General features: G+C 42.8%; 1 pseudogene; it reads right to left on the minus strand.

Moving 5' to 3' along the window:
• The window catches only part of LOC115096658, a 39,122-nt pseudogene extending 19,398 nt beyond the window's left edge, over positions 1-19,724 (minus strand).
• Between the last annotated feature and the right edge of the window lie 2,104 nt (positions 19,725-21,828).

The following is a 21,828-nucleotide window of genomic DNA, read 5'->3' on the forward strand; positions in this document are numbered from 1 at the left end:
ATGGTGGTTACAGCTGAAAAAAAAAAAAAAAATCTATGGCGAAAGTAACGTAGTGCAAGAGAAACTGGTCCGGAAAACTCTGCAAACTTATTTGTGATAGGCATAAATGGAATCACGTCTACAGAAAACAGTAAACCAAAGTTGGTCAATTGGCAGCGTCTTGCCCCTCAATAAATGGCCCAGAGGTATTCCACAGCCTTCTGCTTATAGCACGCAATAAGTTTTTTTTCCTTCATTTTCGTCAAATGTTTTTAATCTCAAAATTTATGTAAACATTTTTTCCAGAATCAGACATTGCGAACCAAGCACAGTTTGCCTAGTTCATGTTTTCTACGGATCATTCATCACAGTGATGGCCTCTGCTAAGCATGGATGGGTGGAAGTGGTGTTTAGATGTGCATTGGGGCCAGGAGGAGGTTGGGGGGGGGGGGGGGGGCAGGAGAGTGGAGTGGCAGGGAAGATGAAAGAAGAGTTTGTTCAATGGATGTTGCCTATAATCCTGTCTGATAGGAAGAATAATGAAAATGTTTCCCCAGTTGCGGGAGAAATGCAGAAGAGCTCCATATTTACCACACGCTGTCACCCCCTTCTACGGTCCTTCCTCGATTATCGACGTATTGGTCGATACTCAGATTTCTGTTTGTGTCGTGGGCAGACTCGAAGTTTGTGACTGTACGAGTTGGGATCCCCAGGGCCCGCAGAACTAAATTAAAAACAAAAGAAAACTGATTTTACAATAACACTATTAACAGTGCTTTCCTGAATAATTCAGTTGGCAATTAAGGCAAGCAAAATCATAAGATCTTCCATGTTTCATTCTGCTTAAGTGTTTAGAGACTTTAAGAACATGAGAAGTTGCCATACTGGGACAGACCAAGGGTCCATCAAGCCCAGCATCCTGTTTCCCACAGTGTCCAATCCAGGATACAAGTACCATGCTACTGATGCCAGTAATAAGCAGTGGCTATTCCCAGGGATGGTAATTTTCAAGCCAGCATGCTGGGACATATTTGTGTGCATGCATTGGCCCGTGTCCAGGGACCCAACTATTTTATAACGCGCACGAATATATGCGCGCACATTAGAAAATAGCCTGGCCATGTGCACGTATACGCCATATTTTAAGGTGGCGCGCAAATCCCACTTCTACCACATAAGTCGTGGATTTTAAAAGGGTATGTGCCGACACCATTACCAGTTTACCAGTTTGTCTACCGTTTCACCCAGTTAACAGCTAGGTCCTCCAGAACCCCTTGGTTTGATAGCCTATTCTCCCCCAGTTACCCCAGACTCTTTAAACCTCTCTGAAATGGCTCGATCTTTTGTTTTTCAACTTATACGCCATCCATATCTGGAATCAAGTTATGCGACAGGGGCCCTCGGCATGCGCCAGATAATTATCTACGCGTGCATCTCTTGGCCAGACCCTGACATGCCCATGCCCCACTCAGACCACTCCCATGCCCTTTTTTGAAAAGTTGAGAGCTGTGTGCACCGCGGCATTTACATGCGAATCTGGGCGCTTTTGAAAATATGGTTGGCACGCATGACCCTGACTTATTTGGGCATTCCCTATTTAATGCATGCACCACGCTTTTAAAATTCACCTTTAAGTCAACTTGATGAATTGCAGTTTACGAACTTCTCCTCCAGGAACTTGTCCAAACCTTTTTTTAAACCCAGCTGCGCTAGCTGCCTTTACCACATCCTCTGGCAATGAATTCTAGAGCTTAATTTTACATTGAATGTAAAATAATTTTCTCCGATTTGTTTTGAAAGCTCCTTCAACCTGTCTACTGTCAGCTTTGGGAGTCGAGTTAAATCTATAGGGTTCTGTGTCTCTCCAGGTAAGAAGACATCACACAGATACCAGTAAAGGGAAATGCAGCTTAAACAGCTAAAGAGTACATTCAGGGACAGATTTGTTTAAAGATAGCGTGACCAGCAAAATATTTCTTCTAAAGAAGCAGAATCATGCAAGCAGTCACAGAACATGTGGACAAAACGAAAGGAAACTAGGAAATAATAAGAGCAAGATATGGGTCTTAGAATTTTGAATATTAATTAATACTTTGAAAATCTAAATGCTTTTATGTAAATTCTAGTGCAGTAATGTCTTTTCTTTTTTTAACCTAATATGCATATTTTGATGGTTTCAAAGTTTATTAAGTAAATAGAATTGCTATTCTGCTGAAATTAACAGATTTTATTATTATTTTTTTTTACCCAGAAAGGGGGAATTTCTCGTTTGCATGCACCTGTACAGAGGACTCCTGCAAAGACCCAGCACTGGCCATATCTGACCGGGCCTGATTTGTACCAGCGCTTCAGGATGGCAACGCTTCCATTCCACATGGACGGGGCCACCCCGTCTGAAAGGTCTCCCTTCCATTTTCCCATTAGCACGCCGTTATCGTTATTGCTGTTCACCTGCAGGGAAGAAAGAGGTGAGATACCATGGTTAGTATACCGTGCCTGTCCCCTTCACTTCTGCCCAGGTCCTGGCTCCACGAATCCCCTTCTCACCATGGCACTGAGCACTCTGCTAACGTACACGGGGTCGTTCCTGCGGGCAACGTCTGAGGCCGGGTCACGGCGGAAATTTATGCTCCGATCCAGTAGGGCCAAGCAGATAGTCAGAATGCCAGATTCAAACTGTAAGACAGAGAGGAAGAGCTTTCGAGTCTCCATCTGCAGTGGAAAATCTCTTTAAGAGACAATTGCATAGTTACCATCAAAGAGACATCACCATATTGACAAAATGCTGCACAGTTTGAAATGCCAATCTCTTATGTAGTGGTGACAAGTAGGAAATAAATGCTAGATTTTCTGTAGGAATATTTTGAACAGTTCCAGTTTAGCAGTAGTGTTTCCTTTGGGAGCCTACAGAGTGCCCAGAGAACCATGGATATTGTCAGCCACAGGAACAATGCGATCTACTGCAGACATAAAAGGTCCTAGGGCTCCTACTGTCTGCTCCCTGGAACTGGCACGCTGTTACAGAGCCTTTCGCCTCCGGTTCAGATCCAGCCAGTTCCACGGGCCACAGCAGAAGCATTCACAGCCGGGCGTCTCTCAGATTGGATTCTGCTCTATATCTGCCCACTGGTTTGTGTCAACAAGGACACAAGGAGGATTGCCCCAGCTTGTTTTGACTTCTCTTCTATGGTGTAAGTTATCCACACCATGGAAACTCGTATATGTAAATTTATCTCATGCATATCCATTGCGGATATCCTGAAAACCCGATTGGCTGTGTGATCCCCAGGACAGGTTTGGGAAGCCCTGAGTTAAGAGGCTTATGCATTTCCCCCATATACATAGGGAGGGTAATTTTCAGAGATGAGCAAATTCTGCAGGTGCTTTTTACCCACAAACTTTCTGCAAATTAGGGAGCTGCGCACATCCTTTCATTTTGAAAATTCATGGAAAGTAGGCACATAACCTCCCCTGCACAAAGTGACGTCTGCTCCCGGCGCGGCATAATTTGTTTCGCCTGTGGATTTACGTGCATACGTTTCAAATTGAAAGTATGTGTAAATCTGAGCGCCACCCCAACTCTGCCCCCCTAGAAGGCCGCTGTTACGCATGCACCAAAGGTGCGTGTGAATTCGAGACACGCACATACTTTTTCCAGACAAAGACTGGCAAATTTCCCGTTCAGCCACTTACAGGCATAAAACTACATTTTAGGCACATAAACAGCCTTGAAAATTTGGCCCAAAGGATCTGAATTAGTAAAATTTGTTTCCCCATTTTATATCTGTGGAGGAAAAAAAAAAACAACTTGGTAGTTGGGGCACAAAATGGAAATATTCCTTTAGTACATCAGCATAAAATAAATATACTGAAGCAGCAGTGGTGATAAAGGTGACGAGGAGATTATATTTATGCTCATACCCCAGGAGACCTCACTATGATATACATCATCTATTAAATAAAATGACAGACACAGGAGGATGTCAACTCATAAACTCATTTCCAAGCAGATTTATGTTACTGGGGATTCCAATTGGCACCTACAATGGCGCAGTCTTGTTCAGGTCGGTAGAGCTTTCCTCATGCTTCTCTGTACTCGAGAGCCCGAGAGCATGGAGATGGCCATGGTCTATTTACCTGACCGTAGTCCCATCCTCTGCTTCCAATCGATGCTGCCATACCCTGAAATATGACCCCTGTGTCATTCAGAACATACTCCTGCCGGTCAGCGCCATTGGCTAGGTAGACATCATCTCCTAGAAGACCCAAAGCCAAGAAGTCCATGTAATCACATCTCCATAACAGGAAAATGAAGACTCAGAGCAGCGGAGCCCTCTTCTATGCTTCCACTTGCCCTCCCCACCACCCCTGACTTTTTTTTTTTTGCTATATTTCTGTTTAACCAGTCAAATTAGACAGACCTGCATTATGATGGAAGACAGTTTTGCAGTTCAATTAAAAAAAAAAAATAGGCATAAGGGTCCGCCACACATAGGGGTGAATTTTCAAAAATACGCGTGGGCATAAATGTGCGCGCGCTACCCGGCGCACACACATGAACACACGATTTTATAACATGTGCACGCAGGCGTGCGCATGTTATAAAATCAGGGGTCAGCGCACAAGGGGGTGCACACTAGTGCACCTTGCGCGCGCCGACACCTGTGGGCTTCCCCTCTTCCCTCCCAGGCCACTCCGAACTTCCCTTCCCCCTAGCCTGACCTTCCCACCCCTTCCCCTAGCCTTTCCACCCCCTAACCCTAACCTAATCCCACCACCCCAATTTTTGTCTAACCTTTTGCGCCGCAGGTTGTGCGCTCCGGCCACCTGCTGGCACGTGATCCTCCGACTCAGCGGCAATGGCTGCTGTGCCAGAGGCCTCTGGCCCCACCCCTGCCCTGCCCTGCCCCGCTCCTGGACTGCCCCTTTAGTAAAGCCCTGGGACTAAGACGCGTCCTGGGGCTTTATGCGCACCGTTGGGCCTTTGTAAAATAGGCCCGGCGCCCGTAGAGCTTTTAAAATCCGGCCCATAGGATTTATCCAGCCATTTATATACATATATATATATTATTTTAGAGCTCGGAATAGCCAAAAAAATGTGACTTTAAATTAGAGGTCTGACAGATATATAATGTAGATAAAATCATTTGAAATATACTTCTCTTTAAAAGAATGGATTAAACTTTCCATGTTAAAAACAAATGTAGCTGCTACTGAGAAAAAAATAAAAAGCTGAAGTATTTGTCATCCAGAAGCAGCTGTATGTATACTCCCATAGACCTCCAAAAAGCAGCGTAGGAGCTATAGTTTCAGCATGGTCATTACTGGTGCTGGTGTCCCTGTAAGCAGTGTTTGAGTGGTGGGCTTCCCATGTAACACATTTTTTGTTCATTTCAGCAGTGACCTTGCATTTGACAGTAACTAAGAAAACCTGCATTTTGTTTTGAGCAAATGTTACTAAGAATTAGATGAACTCATTTAATTCAGTAACTCCCAGATACAGCCCTTGAAGTACCTCCAACAGGACCGGGATTTCTTTTCTCTTTATAACCCAATGGATATTCATGAGGTTTATTTGAATAGATCTGAATCAAGAATTAGGTTGATTTGCAAACTCCGATTGGCTCGAATACCAGGCTAATGCGTCTCTCTAAATCTCTCTCTCCATTTCTATATCTTTTGTAAATCTCCAGGGGGAGCCGAACCAAGTTCCAGGACTGGATGGCACGCCTTCCCCACTGTTTTCAGTACAGTGCCACTCAGCAAAGTGGATTGGTAGTTGGACTATTTCACTGAAACCTTAATTATTGTAAAAAAAAAAAAAGCATCTATCTATATGATATTGCAACCTGCAAAAGATCCAGGTCTCTTCAAGTTCTGTACGACTCGTTGACACTAGGGGTGTGCACTGCACTTATTTTTTTTGCTTTGTTCCTTGTTTCATTTCATTTATTTAAAATGAAAGAAGCAAACAAAATGAAATTGTGAAAAAGTGGTGACCTCCTGTGTTCGTTGCTTGTTCCAGTTCTTGCCTTGCCTTCGTTTCCGGCTTGATCCAATTCTTGCCTTGTTCTAGTTCTCATCTTGTCTTCGTTCCTGCCTTGCTCTCCTGTTCCTGCCTAGATTGGCCTCCTTGTCTTTGCCCATCCTTCCAGGCCCCTTCCACTTCTTCTTCCATGTCTTCTGCTATTTCTTCTTGCTCCCCTCTAACTGATCTCTTGTTGCTGACTTGTATCGCCTACTCGGATACCAACACTGCTTGACCACCACCTGCTTTGACCCACTGCCCGGATACTGACACCGCTTGGTCTGCTGCCTGCCCAACATATTTGTGCATCCCCTAATTAATGCACGTGCTGGACTTTTAAAACTTACCTTAATGTGTGTAAGTAGCCTCTACTCATCTATTCTGTATTTTATAAAAGTAAAAAATATGCACGTAATTTCACTTTCATGTGGACAAATATGTAAAAATGGGGCAGGCTAAAGGCATTCCACGACGGGGCTAACATGTGCCTTTATTGCTATTTTAAAAGACACTTATGCATGTAGATTTGCCAACTAACTCACATACTTATATACCTGCTAATTATCTGGTGTAAGTGATATTAAACATGTTTATTGTATAGTATTGTCTGGGTGAACTGGGGGAGTTCAGACTGAAGAACCGGAGGATCTCAATGATCTGGAGAAGGACTGGGCAAACTGGTAGACTAATTGGTAAAACTGGTAATTTCACTTACGCACTTTATGTGTGTTAATCCCGACTTACATAAATCTTTTATTTTTGCATGTAGAATATACGCACAGATATTTTTAAAATGGGCAGGAAAAGTACATGCATTCAATGCATTGCATGCGTTCATGCGTAAGCCTATACACGTGAATGTGGCAGGGTAGAGATACAAGTATTTTATAACGCATGTCTATGTTTGCTTTGCAAACTGCATACGTTATTCATTTTTGAAATGCATAAGTTAACCTTTATGAGAGTAATTTTATAGCATTGCTTGTAATTTATGTGGAAATTATGTGCATGAATTACACCAATTTTGAAAGGGAACTTGAGCCTGTAAGTTGCCTTTTGAAAATGATTCCACTAAATATATCTACACCAGCAGTACCTGCTAAAACATACGCACAAATTTTCCTTCAAAATTTACCTGCATGCTTTTGAAAATTTGAAGGTACATACTGAAGTCCAAACTTTTCCCAGAAAAATCTTCTGCACAGTTGGAGTAAGCTTACATGTGAAAATGACCTGGTCAATTTTATAATGAGCCGTTTCCAAAGGCAAGACAGTGTTATTACCCCGATAGGCATAAGCAAGTGGAAAAAAACAACCTGATGCAATCTGACTTCAAGAAAATCCAAACATTTACCTGAGCACCCAGGGTTAAAGAGCAGAATAAAGCTTCCAACCGTCATGGTGTAACTCCCGTTATTGGATACAATCTGGGCCGTTAGTTTGTAAGACCCGATGGCTGCTCTGGCCGAGCTAGTGATGAGGATGTTCAAGGTGTTGGAGTCTCTGGATTGTACAGTGGCACTCCAGGAGCTGCCAGAGCCATCAAGGCTGAACACCAGTTTGTATTGGCATTCTCCGCAGGTCTTGGTCCTTCAGAAAAAAGAGAATTGAACAATCACATTTATACTTCTTCTTTAACAACCCCTAGCTCTGGGGTACCCCAAGGGTCAGCCCTCTCTGCTGTTCTTTTTAATGTCTGTTTAACACCCTATGCCACATTCCTTCTAGCCCTGGAGTTCATTATAAGCTTTATGCCAGTGATATCCAATTCTTTTTTCCTTTGAAAGAAACATGGGCCCTTACTGAATCATTTCTCTCCCATTGCCTTGCAACCATCCAAAAATGGCTTCACCACAATAAATTAGCACTTAATATTTTTAAGACAGAAATCATTGTTTTAGAACGTTAGCCAGTTCAAAACACACCCAACAATTTCTCATTTGATACTCATTGTATTGCTATCTCTCAGACTGTATGTAATTTGGGAGTTACCATTGACTCCTCTCTTTCTTTGCATGATCATATAAAGACCGTTACCAATTTGTCTTTTTACAAATGGTGTTTACTCCGTCATCTTAAACCTCTTATTTCACACTCTGATTTTCGGTCTGTTCTTCAGTCCTTACTTTTCTCTGGTATAGATTACTGTAACTCTTAATAGGTCTCCCATTATATGCCATTCGTCCTGTACAGATTATACAAAACTCGGTAGCAAGACTTCTTACTGGTGCTTCCCTCTATGAACACATTACTCCAGTCCTCGAAAGATTTCACTGGCTTCCAGTCTCGTGCCATATACAATATAAGCTTGCTATGATCATACACTCAAGTATTTACAATGTACACTCCCCTTGGATTTCTTTGGTACTAAAAATTCACACCCCTTCCCAGTTCCTCAGGTCGGCAAACTTAATGTTACTTGATGTCCCATCCCCGAAGCTGGCTCATCTTGAAGAAACCAGAGAGTGTTTCTTCTCTTTTGTAGGTTCCCTCCTGTGAAATAGTTTGCCAAACAACATAAGATGCCTCTGTGAAAGAGCTTTCTTTAAAAAAAGCACTAAAGATCCACCTCTTTAAAAAGCTTTTCCAAACTTATAATTTATGATCCCCGGCGTTACTCCTTTTTGGAGTCCCTTTTAGCCTCTATTGGTTCATCTGTAAGTCCTTTTCTGATGAGGTTAATGCCTATGTTATATCTGGTTTTCTTTTATATTAATTACTTATTGCTATTTTTATCTGTTGGTTGTTATTATTATGTTTCTTTTAATTTATGTGTGTTCTTAATGTACTCCGCCCTGAATGTAGGAAGGGCGGGTGTTAGGATCTGTAGGTTTGTGGGCCCCTGGGCCGACGGGAGTGATGGAACCACCCACAGGGAGGATCCCTGTGAGTCTCACCATCGGGAGGCGAGGTCTCAGCAGACGTCAAACACAGCTGTGGAACAGAGTCTTTATTGGAGAGTGAGAGAGAGAAACTCCACCCGAGGAGTGGGTAGAGATAGAGTCTGTATAATGGGGTATACTCAGAGGAAATACCTCAGTAGTAGCAATCCGGTAGTGGTCCGCAGAGTGGGGTACACTGATGAGGTCTTCTTATAGAGATGGCTCGGTAGTGGCCCGCAGCGCAGGGTACGCCGGTGAGGATTCCCACAGTTGAAGATATAGAAGAAGTCCATGAAGTGGTGCACATAGGAGGAATCCTATGGAGGGGAGGAACACGGTTGTGGCCCGCTGTGCAGGGTACACCGAAGAATAGAAGTAGTCCAAAGAGTCAAGGTACTCACAGCTAGAGGCGTTCCAGAAGTGGCCCCGGGATTTGGGGTAGAATGATAGTCCAAGGTAGAAGGCCTTCCATGGAGCGGATATCCAGAGACAAGGAAGGGCCCCCGAGGAGAGGGTACCCAGATGATCTCACGTCAAGTGGAGCTGGAACGGAAGTCTGTAGATTGAGATACGAACGTAGCAAGAGGGAACTCGTTGGCAAGTCGTCAGTGGTCAGGTTCAGCCGGCTTAAGTATCCAGGAGTGGAGACGTCATCAGAGGGGGTCATCCCCGAGGTTCCCGCCAAGACTGACCAGTGTGTGCGCGTGCGCCTATGTGATCCTGGAGGCAAGATGGTGGTCGAAAGCGCCCACATCATCCCGGGGAAGCCAGGCAGGTCGGCGGTTGCTGGCGGAGGCCACCTCTTTCCTCAATGGAGTCAATGCAGAGAAGAAAGAGGTGAGCGCAAGTAGTCGCAGCCATCTGCGACCGAATGGGCGAAACAGCAGGTAATAAATGTTTTTAAAGAAATAAATATTCCAGTGATTTCAAGAATGCAATTGCAATAGAATGGCATTGACTATTATACTGACAAATAGTGCTGCCTGACCAGATTTGCCTCTGCTTGTCAGGGACTGCTTAGCATCTGTGCCTTCATGTATGAAGGAATTTCATGATATGCATGCATTACATATCTATCTACTCTAATTGAAACTACCAGTCTGAGAAGTGAGTGTGATAGAGATTACCTCTTGGTGAGGTGACTGTACCTCTGGGAACTGAATACATGATGGACACTGCTTCTTTGGATGTGTTTGTTAGGGAGCCTGCCTCTCTGTGAGGTAAGTTTGCACTGGTGACACTGCCACTCTGTGAAGGAAGTGTGCAATGCATTGCCTCTCTGCCAGGAGAGTGTGTGCTGGGGAAACTGCTTCTCTGTGAGATGAGTATGTGTTGCACAGACTGCCTTTTTGTGTCTATTTGTGAAGTGAGTGTGCGTTGCACATATAGCCTCTCATCGAGGTGTGTGTTGGGTAAAAATGCCTCTCTGTGAGGTAAGTGTGCCTTACACAGACTGCCTCTCTGCCAGGTGAGTGTGTGTTGGGGAGACTGTGTCTCTGTGAGGAGAGTGTGTGTTACTCAGACTTCCTTTCTGTGAGGTAAGTGTGCACTGGAGACACTGCCTATTTATTTTTTATTTATTTATTATTTATTTGCAGTTTTTGTATACCGAAATTTGTTTAGTAACCTCACATCGGTTCACAATTAACAGAAACATTGCAGCTGTGCTAAATAAAACGAACATATGCAACAGTGCTTTACAATAAAACTTGTTAACCAAGGGGGGAGGGGGGGGGAGGGAACAGTGGAACAATGAAAGGGAAAAATAAAATAGTGGCACAAAGCAATTTGTTATTATTATTATTTGTGAATTGTTATTGTTATTATTTGTGAAGTGAGAGTGCATTGCACAGCCTCTCATCGAGGTGTGTGTTGGGTGAAAATGCCTCTCTGTGAGGTAAGTGTGCTTTACACCAGACTGCCTCTCTGCTAGATGATTATGTGTTGGGGAGACTGTGTCTCTGTGAGGTGAGTATATGTTACACAGACTGCCTCTCTGTGAGGTAAGTGTGCGTTACACAGACTGCCTCTCTGCCAGGTGTGTGTTGGGGAGACTGTGTCTCTGTGAGGTGTGCGTTACACAGACTGCCTCTCTGGGAGGTAAGTGTGCATTACACAGACTGCCTCTCTGCCAGGTGTGTGTTGGGAAGACTGTGTCTCTGTGAGGTGTGTGTTGCACAGACAGCCTTTTTGTGTCTATTTGTGAAGTGAGTGTGCTTTGCACACTCACTTCACAAATCGAGGTGTGTGTTGGGTAAAAATGCCTCTCTGTGAAAGTGTGCCTTACACAGACTGCCTCTCTGCCAGATGAGTGTGTGTTGGGGAGACTGTGTCTCTGTGAGGCCAGGGTACATTACACAGACTGCCTCTCTGCTGGGCGAGTGTGTGCTGGAGATTATTACCTGTGCTTGCGGTGAAGATGATCCTCTCCTGAGACTGCATAGGTCTGTTGCAGGTCAGGCTCATCAAGAAAGACTGTCCTCGCCTGAGAATGAGCTCATTGCTTCTGTAGTAACTGGTATGGTGCGATTTCTTATTCGAGCCATAGTTCAAGTTTATGTTCGTCACCTTTAGGGCTGTAAAATGGAAAACATTTTCTTCATTTCACAGGAAAGGAGGAAAACAGAGACACCCAGCCCATCTTGCATCAATACATACTCCTTTTTGAATGCGGATTTTGTAAATAAAAAAACAAAAAGTATATATTTTTTTAAATGTAAGAAATGTTGAGCATGTTTTTCTTTTCTGAACTAATTTTTATGCATTCTTGTGAAAGCGAAAGAACACGTTATGGGGAGACTGTGTCCATCCATCTGTCCAGACAGAAAACAGCGAGGAGCAGAGAGCAGCAGATGAGCCACACCGAAGGCATTTGGAAATTCAGTGTACTCCAGAAAAGGGGCCCTGCCTTCCAGACGTGTTCTTCAGACCTGACTTTTGGCACATCTGTTACTCTTGCTCCTGCTCCATTAAGAGAGTCCCTGACAGAAGGCTGCTTCGAGTCTCAACTTGGGTGTAGCGTTTGCTTTATAATATTAACCAGGGCTTCTCAAACCTGTCAGGATTTCAGCATATCCACAATTAATATGCATGAGATAAGTCTGCATGCCATGGAGACTCTGCATATGCAAATTTATCTCATGCATATTCATTGGGGATAGTCTGAAAACCCATCTGGCAGTGGGAAGAACCTTGTATCACCCCGAGCTTCCATCTTGGGAAGGTGACTTCCTTTTTTTTTGTCTGTGAAGCATAGCTTGGAGGGTTTCCTATTTATTGCATCCTTCTGCATATGAAGACCATCATGTATACCTTGGGACCACCAGAACACTTGCTTTGGCCTTAAAAAACATCCTCAGCGTTTTTCCAACTCCAATAAACAATATCACCATATGCACCGATAGGTTCTGGCATGTTAAGGCTTCTTTTCTGTGAAACCATGGGTATACAAAAAATTTAAATTATGCATATGGAATTCTCTGTTGAACAAAGATGCATTTGCTTTAGCCAACCTGACTATCCTTTTTTATAGCATGAGAAAAAATGCCAGTATAATACCTTCAGCTATTTGGTCAGGCCTGTGTGCTAGGGAGGATAAAAAGAGATGCTTTGTTAGCTTTCCAATGTAGAAAGATGTCTTCCGTCTCCTCTCTTCTATCATGAGCCCGGTCAAGAACAAATTAAAGAAAAATGGTCTGTATGGCAACCCAGTTCTGGAAAACCTAGGAATTCAGTGTTTGATCCCATGGTGAGAGCTGCTTAGAATGCAAGAGTAGTTTAACTTTGAGGAAAGCTTAAAGGGAATACCAGGTCAACCTGCCAAAAGTAAAATTCATTCGGGCCGATGCAGTAAAGTGCGCTCAGGCTGAGTGCACTGTTAGCCCCCGTTTGGCTGCGTGTTTTTGATGCGCTATTTTTACCTCTTATACAGTAAGGGGTAATAGCGCGTGGAAAACCCCCCAAAACTAATAGCGCCCGCAATATGCAAATGCACGTTGATGGGCCTATTAGTCATTCCCGCGTGATCCAGAAAGTAAAATGTGCAGCCAAGCTGCACATTTTACTTTCAGAAATTGTGTTAAATTTGGCCCGCACCGGGAAAGTGTACAGAAAAGCAGAAAAAACTGCTTTTCTGTACACCCTCTGACTTAATATCGTTGCGATATTAAGTCGGAGGCCCCAAAAGTAAAAAACAATTTGAAATTAAAAAAAAAAATTTAAAAATCTGCCCGTGGCCTGCAGGTTGGAAGACGGACGCTCAATTTTGCCGGCGTCTGTTTTCCATACCCGTGGCTGTCAGCAGGTTCGAGAACCGACACTGGTAAAATTGAGCGTCAGCTGTCAAACCCGCTGACAGCTGCCACTTCTGTCAAAAAGGGCCCTCATTTACATATTTTTTCTTACTGAATCGCGCGCTCAGGAGAGTGGCCTGGGCGCGTGTCGAGAAAGCGGGCGCTCGCCGGCTCTCCCATGGGTTTTTCTGTATCGGCCTGTATAAATAGAAACATAACAAATGAGAGGGGCACGGAGATGATGTCTGCAAGAGCTTAAAAAATGTTTAAAGACAACTAAACGCCCTTCCTTGGCATCTTTAAATATTCTTTCACTTTATAAAAGTACTTTCTCTACCCAACTGCTCTTTTGATGCTTTAAAATTAAAGAACAAAGATCTTTAAAGCAAGCACTGATTTTATGTAATCCCTCTGCCTAGGCCAATGTTGTAACATTTCTGTCTCCTTGATGGGGGTCGGTGGCGAGGCGTTAACCTCCTATGTTGAGCAGGTCCTCAGTCGTCTCCAGAAGGCCAAGAAGAGATCTCCTTTAGCTCATGGCTTAGACTTCACATTTGATCTTAGCCAACAAGAGACTGAGAAGTGATCACACGGCCTGCGTTAAACAGGCATTCTCTTGTGGTCAAAAATTTGCAGTTGGGCAGCTGTTGCGTAGACCAAATCCCTATCAGTTCCTTAGGTCTTTGGGAGCATGGCATTATTCATGGCAATACTGGAAACTATTGTATTTGGGAGCCTGCTGGGTGTTGCGTCCGTCGGTCTCAGACGGCTTCGACCCTTGTGCCTCACCTTTTTCTCTGCTCTCCCCGCTAGCCTTGGGAAGATGGCTACCACCACGTCTGCAAGCCACATTCTCCAGCGTCCCCGGAACAGCTATGGCAAAGCATCACGCCATGTTTCTCCTAAGGGCCTCCTAGGGTGCATGCGCACACGCCACCCACATCTTTATCCACGTCATGGCGGGAACCTCGGGGGCGTCCCCCTCGAGTGACGTCACGCCATCCGGGTATTTAGCCTATGCTTGTTTGCTAGCTCATTGAGTTAGCAAGAATTGGACTCGTCTGGTCTAAGCTACTCTTCCGCTTCCGTGCTGCCGCTGGAAGCTCTCTCTGCCCTTCGGGGTATTCTCTAACCTGGGTACCCGCTCCTCGGGGGCCCTTTGCTTTCTTTCGGGTGCCTTACTGGTATCAGGTACTCGCTCCTTGAGGGCCTACTCTCCCTGCCTAGGTGCCTGTAACCATCTACTTCTGCCTGGTGGAATCGTCAACCTTACAGCTACCATCTAGTGAGTAATCTAATTCTCAGTCTGTCTCATCTACAGCTCTGCCGTGCTGGGAAACCTACGCCTGGATCTCCCTATACCATCTTGGTGAGACGGGTTCCCTCTGCTGAGGGTCCCTGGACTGCTACCTCTGGATCACCTCACTACTGCCACTCTGGTGGTATACATCAGCTGTACAATAAAAGACAAAACTCTGTGTTTGTGCGTCCTGAGTCTAGCTCAGTACTGTGGCTCCCTGCGGGGCTCCTCCCCGTGGGGAGCCATAGTACCCAAGAATCCACTCAAACACCTCAAAACCATAACACTAGGTACCATGGCTGCTGGAAACTTTTTAATTTTTTTTAACATATGGTGAGAAAACAAGTGACAGTGAGTCTGCGGCTCTGTGCAATTATTTTTATATTTCTTATGTAACATGCATTGTGTCGGAAGATAATGTGCTCTATTTGTGTAAACAGTTGCAGAATGCCAGCCATATTTACAACTATTTATTTTTATATGTATGGCATCACTAATTGATTCATACTTTAAAACATGGTGATGTTCTGGATTTCTATTTCATCATTAATTATAGGTTGCAATTGATGGTAGTACTATATCTAAGAGATAAACACTTGCTTTTTCTCAATTTTAAAATGGCTATCCTGCGAAATAGGTTACTTCCTTGTCTGATATGAATGTGTTCCTTCCTATCATGAAATTAAGAACATTGAATGTTTTGTTAGCTGGAGGGCTATTCTAGAACGAGCTGAGCTGAGGAGAACAATGTTTTCTTTGCTTACCCTCTGCACGTGACCAAACCTCACCTTATTATACCACTGTAGGCCTTACAGTGACTGAACGCATCATGCCCAGCCCAAGATCCTGCCTGCTTGTTGAGGTGATATTTGAAGAAGATTTTCTTTAGCCAAGCTGACTCCATAATGACCAGTATGAGAAAAATGCAATGAGGCTATTGAAATGACCTGGCATGTCAAGAATGCCAGAGTAAACTTGTTGATGTCATCATACCTGCCCTGATGCTTACAGAGTTTACTGAAGGAAGACTCTATGTCAGAGCATATGTCTGCATTTGCTGAAATATAACAGCATGCTGCTTCTGAGGTGGCTGAAGGTAGGCTTTGGAATCCTATGGAGGCAATTTTCAAAAGGTTGGGCTTTTCAAAATTGCTACTTTTATGCATGCTACTCCTTTGAAAGTTCACTCCAGAGGGCTGAATTGTCCTAAGGTTTTATGCACATAATTGGACTTTAAGCGTATAAATGAACTTTCAAAAATTGCGATGATATATGCTTCTTTTACGTGGATAACTCCTTTGAAAATTCCTTCTTTAATCCGTAAAATGCTTTAGTTGTATCTGAAGGTTTATATTAAATTATTATTTGTTTAGCCTCTGTTTCACACCTTAGGATAGCAGAACCGTAAATGATAGCTTATTAAGCTCTACTCTAGTTTATTGTAAAAAAAAGTTATGGCCAATTTCTGTTGGTACCATCTTAGCTGTACTAATGGATGAGCAGCTCTTCTCCCTGCAGTCAGAAACCTTCATACCACAAGTTACCTTTCAGATTGGAAACTGAGGACAAACCAACCTATCCAAATGCTCTATCTTTTCTTTCACATTTGCCTCCTATATAGCACCTCCAGGTGATTCCAAGATACCTCGCTGGCTGAGGGAGGGGATGCATCCTCCAACAGTGAACTCTCTCAGTATTGCCCTTCTGCTCATTCCTGAAACCCAGGCTCCATCCCCCATTGGCTGCTTCTGAAATGACGCTCAAACCCAAGTCACTGCTAAGCAATGGCTAAAGCCAAAGGTCCGGCCCCAGAAATGCTCTTTATTTGAAGAGCAATTTATAATGACCTCCCTGATGTCCAGTGAGGTGTGAATATATCCTGGTTGCAAGCTAAATTTAAAAAAACATTTGCCCTATAAACAAACTGATGAATCCCAATCCCCTAGCTCCTATACACATCCATTCTGCACACAGGATCAGAGGGTCAGGAATAGACTGTCGTGTTTGCTCATACCCCGGTTTTGAATTCTACAAATGTGATCGTAAAAGCCACTACTAATGATAATTTCTAGACGGATTATCTTATGTTCTTATAGGAGAAGTCCATAAACTGCTATAGGGAATAGCCACTGTTTGTTGCCAGTATTAGTAGCATGGGATCTGTTTAATGTTTGGGTATTTGCCAGGTACTTGTGACTTGGATTGGCCACTGTTGGAAACAAGATACTGGGCTTGATGGACCCTTAGTCTGACCCAGTATGGCTTATCTTATGAACAGTTACACGCATGGCTATGAGATGGTCATGAAATGAACCATGGAAGCTAACCAGACTTTACTCCTCTGTAGTCACACGATTCAAATTTCCCAGACCAGCATGTTTCAGCACAGAAAATGGAAAAGAAGAGATGACAGGGAGAAGAAGGTATAGGGGAGACTTTAGCCCTATGTACTGTTTGGGATTCCTGACTCAAATACCAATCTTATTAGATCTGAATGTTAAGAAATCTGTAAACCAAAGAAACTTTGGCTTACAGATTTTATGTTGAGGGCCCTGAATTATGGAATGCCTTACCCCGAAGTTTAAAGGAAGAATCTTCCCTTTTAAAATTCAGGAAAATGCTAAAGACTTTTCTGTTTTCTCAGGCCTTTCTGAGTAGTACATGATTGAATAATAAAAAGAAAATTTGTTTCCATCAAAACGGCATTTATGGCTGAGAACAGGGTCAGCTCAAGGCAATGTGCTGCCTGAGGCAAGGGATGAGATGGCGCCCCCTCGCCCCCTTCTGTGCCCCCTGCCCCCTCTCTCCCTTTTTTACATACACTCTCACACATGCTCTCACTGAGCCCCCCCAAGCAACCTCACACATGCCCACTCACCCTCCAGATGCTCTCGCTCAGCTCCCCAGCATCCTCACACATGCTCTCTCACCCCCCAGGCTCGCAATCTCTCTCTCTCACACATACATACACACAAACACACACACACACTCTCACACATGCTCTCGCTCAGCCCCCCAAGCATCCTCACACATGCTCTCTCACCCCCCAGGCTCGCAATATCTCTCTCTCACACACACATACACACACACACACACACTCTCACAGATGCTCTCGCTCAGCCCCTCAAGGATCCTCACACATGCTCTCTCATCCCCCAGACTCTCAATCTCTCTCTTTCACACACACACCCCTCTACACACACTCACATTCATCGGGGCCTTCATCTTCGCCATGAATGGGACCAGCTCACTTGCAGCATGCTGAGGGTCTCCTCCATCTTTGCCTTTTTCTGCGCAGAATCGATGGAGGCGACTCCGGCTGCGCAGGGGGAGGGTCTTCTGCGCAGGACTATCCACCGGCGGCCCGTGGGTCCTTTGTTATTTTGGCGGCAGGGTGAGGCAATCGCTAGAAGAGTTTGGGGGGGGGGGGGCAGTTTTTACTGCTTCCAAAGTTTGCCGCCTGAAGCACTCGCCTGGCCGCCTCACCCTGCCTCATTATAGAACCACCCCTGGCTGAGAAATCTTATGATTTAAGATCACTTTCTGTTTAACTTACGGTATTGTGATATGAATGGATAATTATAGTACATAAGAAGGAGAGCATTTTGTTGGTCTGTGTGGTTTGTTTTATTTTATGTATAATTGATAATGTGAATGTTTTTCTGTAAACCGCTTAGAATTTATGATTTGCCATAGATGAGCTTTAAATAAATAAATAAATGGAGGTGTTAATAGGTGTCTCATCCTTTCTTAAAAATGGTCTCATACATCTCTCGCTGTGGATTCCAAATCTTTTCCAAAGGTTCATGAAAGACAAAGGGAAGTTATTTTTGAAGTTGCAGCATACCGTAGTCATTTGAGTTTGCTTGATTCAGGAATGTCGTGTGTGCCAAAGAATCATTTGGTCATGCTGTAATTATTGTAGCTTGTCTGCTGTAGTTTTTTCTCTCTCATTTTCTTTTTCATCTTTTTAAATTTATTTCTCTTTCCCTCCCTTTTCTTTATATGTTTTTTTTTATTACCTCTAGTTTTTAGAGAATTAATAGAGTCTTTAACACCTAAAAAGTTCCCTGGTGGTAGGTTTTATTTACTATGATAGCTAAAATCATCAACATCAAATTCTAAAGGAACTCGAGGACAATGACATCAGCAGATTTCAATAAGATAAGAACATAAGAAATTGCCATGCTGGGTCAGACCAAGAGTCCATCAGGCCCAGCATCCTGTTTCCAACAGTGGCCAAACCATGCCACAAGTACCTGGCAATTACCCAAACACTAAGTAGATCCCATTCTACTGATGCCAGTAATAACAGTGGCTTTTCCCTAAGTCATCTTGATTAATAGCATCTTATCCAAACCTTTTTTGAACCCAGCTACACTAACTGCACTAACCACATCCCCTGGCAACAAATTCGAGAGTTTAATTGTGCATTGAGTGAAAAAGAATTTTCTCCAATTAGTTTTAAATGTGCTACTTGCTAACTTCATGGAATGCCCCCTAGTCCTTCTATTATTCGAAAAAGTAAATAACTGATTCATATCTACTTGTTCAAGACATCTCATGATTTTAAACACCTCTATCATATCCCCCCTCAGCCATCTCTTTTCCTAGCTGAACAGCTCCCATAGAAACAGCTACTTTAGTAAGAAAGAAGAATTCACCCAAATGGTTCCAGTTATTTTCTTGCATTCGGGGTAATTTAATGACTAATTTAAAGTGTATCCTCATTGCACCAAGAGAAATATTTTAAATAAAACAGCTTGTAGAAGACTTATATCATTGCCATGCTAGAGATACGGATAAATAGAAATAAAGGTCTACAAACATCTGGTAGATGATATCTTCTCACTGAGCTATCCTGATTCATTTATGACAAACATACCAGAGTTGTGGATGAAGGGAATATAGCACTTAAAAACTAACTATGATGTATTAAGTTAGTCCAATAAAAAGGTGTCTGCTACAACTTGTTTACTGAACTTTATTTCTAAGTACATTATATAGTCATGATATTGAACAGCTTAAATAACTTCACTAATAACGGTGTTGCTTGCCAAATTACATACATTGCTTACAGGAGTGGATTAGATGTGCCATGTACTGACCTGCCATGGTTGTCTTCTTCCTCCTCTTTCTCTGCGTGAGTGCTTCTTTCTTGTACTCTATTCTTTTCCTGTTTGAAGTACAGGTACGGTGCAGGGAGACAGTCCGAGCCGGTCAACATTTATAATCCAAGCTTGATGCCTCTCCTCTTATTTGAAGTCAGTGAAAATTCAAATGAGATGGGCGAGGCTGCCATTAATGATTTTATGAAATATCTCTGGTTGCGTTGCTCAAGACTGGGAGTGAGCAGGAAAGGAGATACTCTATAGAACTCGTCAGGGAACATGCTCCACTAATTAACTCAGAGGGGTTAGATATCGCCTTGTGTCTTGGAACCTCAATACATCGACTGTCATTTTATTTCTAAAGGTGTGAATTATACGTGCTACACGATAAGGAAAAAGAGATTTGAAAAAACAAAAAACAAAACGCTTACTTACTGACTTTGACTTTTAGGTTCCTGAAATGGGGAAACTGTTGCTTATATTTTTGTCGAGGTCCATTTTCAGCCGCTGTGTAGCTTGGCTAGTTAGCCTGATAACTTTATCCAGCTAGCTAGCAGGGTGTAGTCAGCGTCACGGTCACGCTACTGAAGATACCCGACTATGTTAAAGACAGCCGGATAAGTTTATCCAGTATTTCATGAAAGCATTTCCAGACCCTTAATGATTCACTTCCATCAAATGCAGAAATACTGAACATTTTCTATCAAATAGAACATTTATTTAATAGAACATTTATCTAATAGAACATTTTCTATTAAACTGAAACAGACACTACCAACCAATCACTACAATGTTTTACTTTTTGTTAAACTTTTTATCTTTCCTCTAACTCTAATCCCAGTTAGAATAACCCCTGTTTTATTGTAACTTTTTCTTCCATGCACTTGTTATACTTTTGTAATGTATACTCTTATGTTTTAGTTATGTACGTTATAATGTATTGCTCACCCCTTGTTTTATGTAAACCGACATGATACGAATTTCCGTGAATGCCGGTATAGAAAAACAAATAAATAAAAAAATAAAATATCACTAATTCACCTTGCACTGCATTGAGACTATAATATATTTATATGCAATCGTGCATTTGTTTGGAAAAATAAATTCTTTATAGATAGAGATACCAACCACACTTATCGCTGGAGTGTTTCTCCGTCTAAATTAGACTGCGTCTAAGATATAATCATAGCTCATGCACCTGTGGTATTTTTTGATTTTTGTAGTTTGCAAATAAAATCACTTATCTACAATAAGAGCATCTTCAAACAACCTGCCGTCTGACGCTGTCCCAGTGTTTTGTCATTGAAAAGGAACATCTTCCGTTCTTGTCAGCGTCTTTATAAGTTTATTCAGCTATGTTTAGGACAGGTCTGTGGCCTGATCAGAGTTAGCTAGATAATTTATTCGTCTAATGCCGCTCCTCACCGGAATACCTTCTGTCCAACCCTGGAACACCCCCTACTTATCTGGCTAAATTCTAGTTATTTGGCTAGAATTTAGCTGGATAAGAGGCTGAATATACTGGTTTTGAAATTTAGATGGATAACTTTTAAATTATCCATTTAAATGGCTTTTGCATATCGACCTCCAAATATCTAAGGAGTAACTGAGTTAAGGGTTGAAATCATGAAATGTAAAAAATCAGTGTTTACACTTAAAACTTCATGGTGGATTTGTGATATTCTCCGCTTCCTTTCATTATTTGTCATATGATGCACTTTAAATAGAAATGGTAGAAACAGATAGGAAACAGGTGAGAGAGGTAATAAAACAACTTGGAAAGGCATGTGTTCAAAAGCTTATTGGGACCTATTTACTAAAGAGCGTAAATATGATGGAGAGTGTTAAATGGCCATGGTAATAGTAAAGCATGCGCTTTCATTACCATTATTGCCAAAAAAAATCAGCTAATGCAGAGAAATATTTTAATGAGCTGTGTCACTTGCAAATTTATGTAGAGAAGCTCATCAATATTAAATTGTGCTAGCAGCAATTGTACTAACACTCGTGATTTACATTAACCTACCTGGTAATGCAAGAACTTAACAATACCTTGGCTGTTATAATTACATTTTTATGTGATTTCTGCCGGCAGAGACTAACACAGGACCCGATGGAGGCTCTGATCTCCCCAGCCAACCTCGTGATACACAGTCATGGTTCCCTGGGCTGAACATCTCGCACCCCCAAGTGCTTAAGTGCACTCCTACTCCCACTCCCCATTCAGCATCAGGTC

Source organism: Rhinatrema bivittatum, chromosome 8 (genome assembly GCF_901001135.1).
Source record: "Rhinatrema bivittatum chromosome 8, aRhiBiv1.1, whole genome shotgun sequence".
Classification (NCBI taxonomy): domain Eukaryota; kingdom Metazoa; phylum Chordata; class Amphibia; order Gymnophiona; family Rhinatrematidae; genus Rhinatrema; species Rhinatrema bivittatum.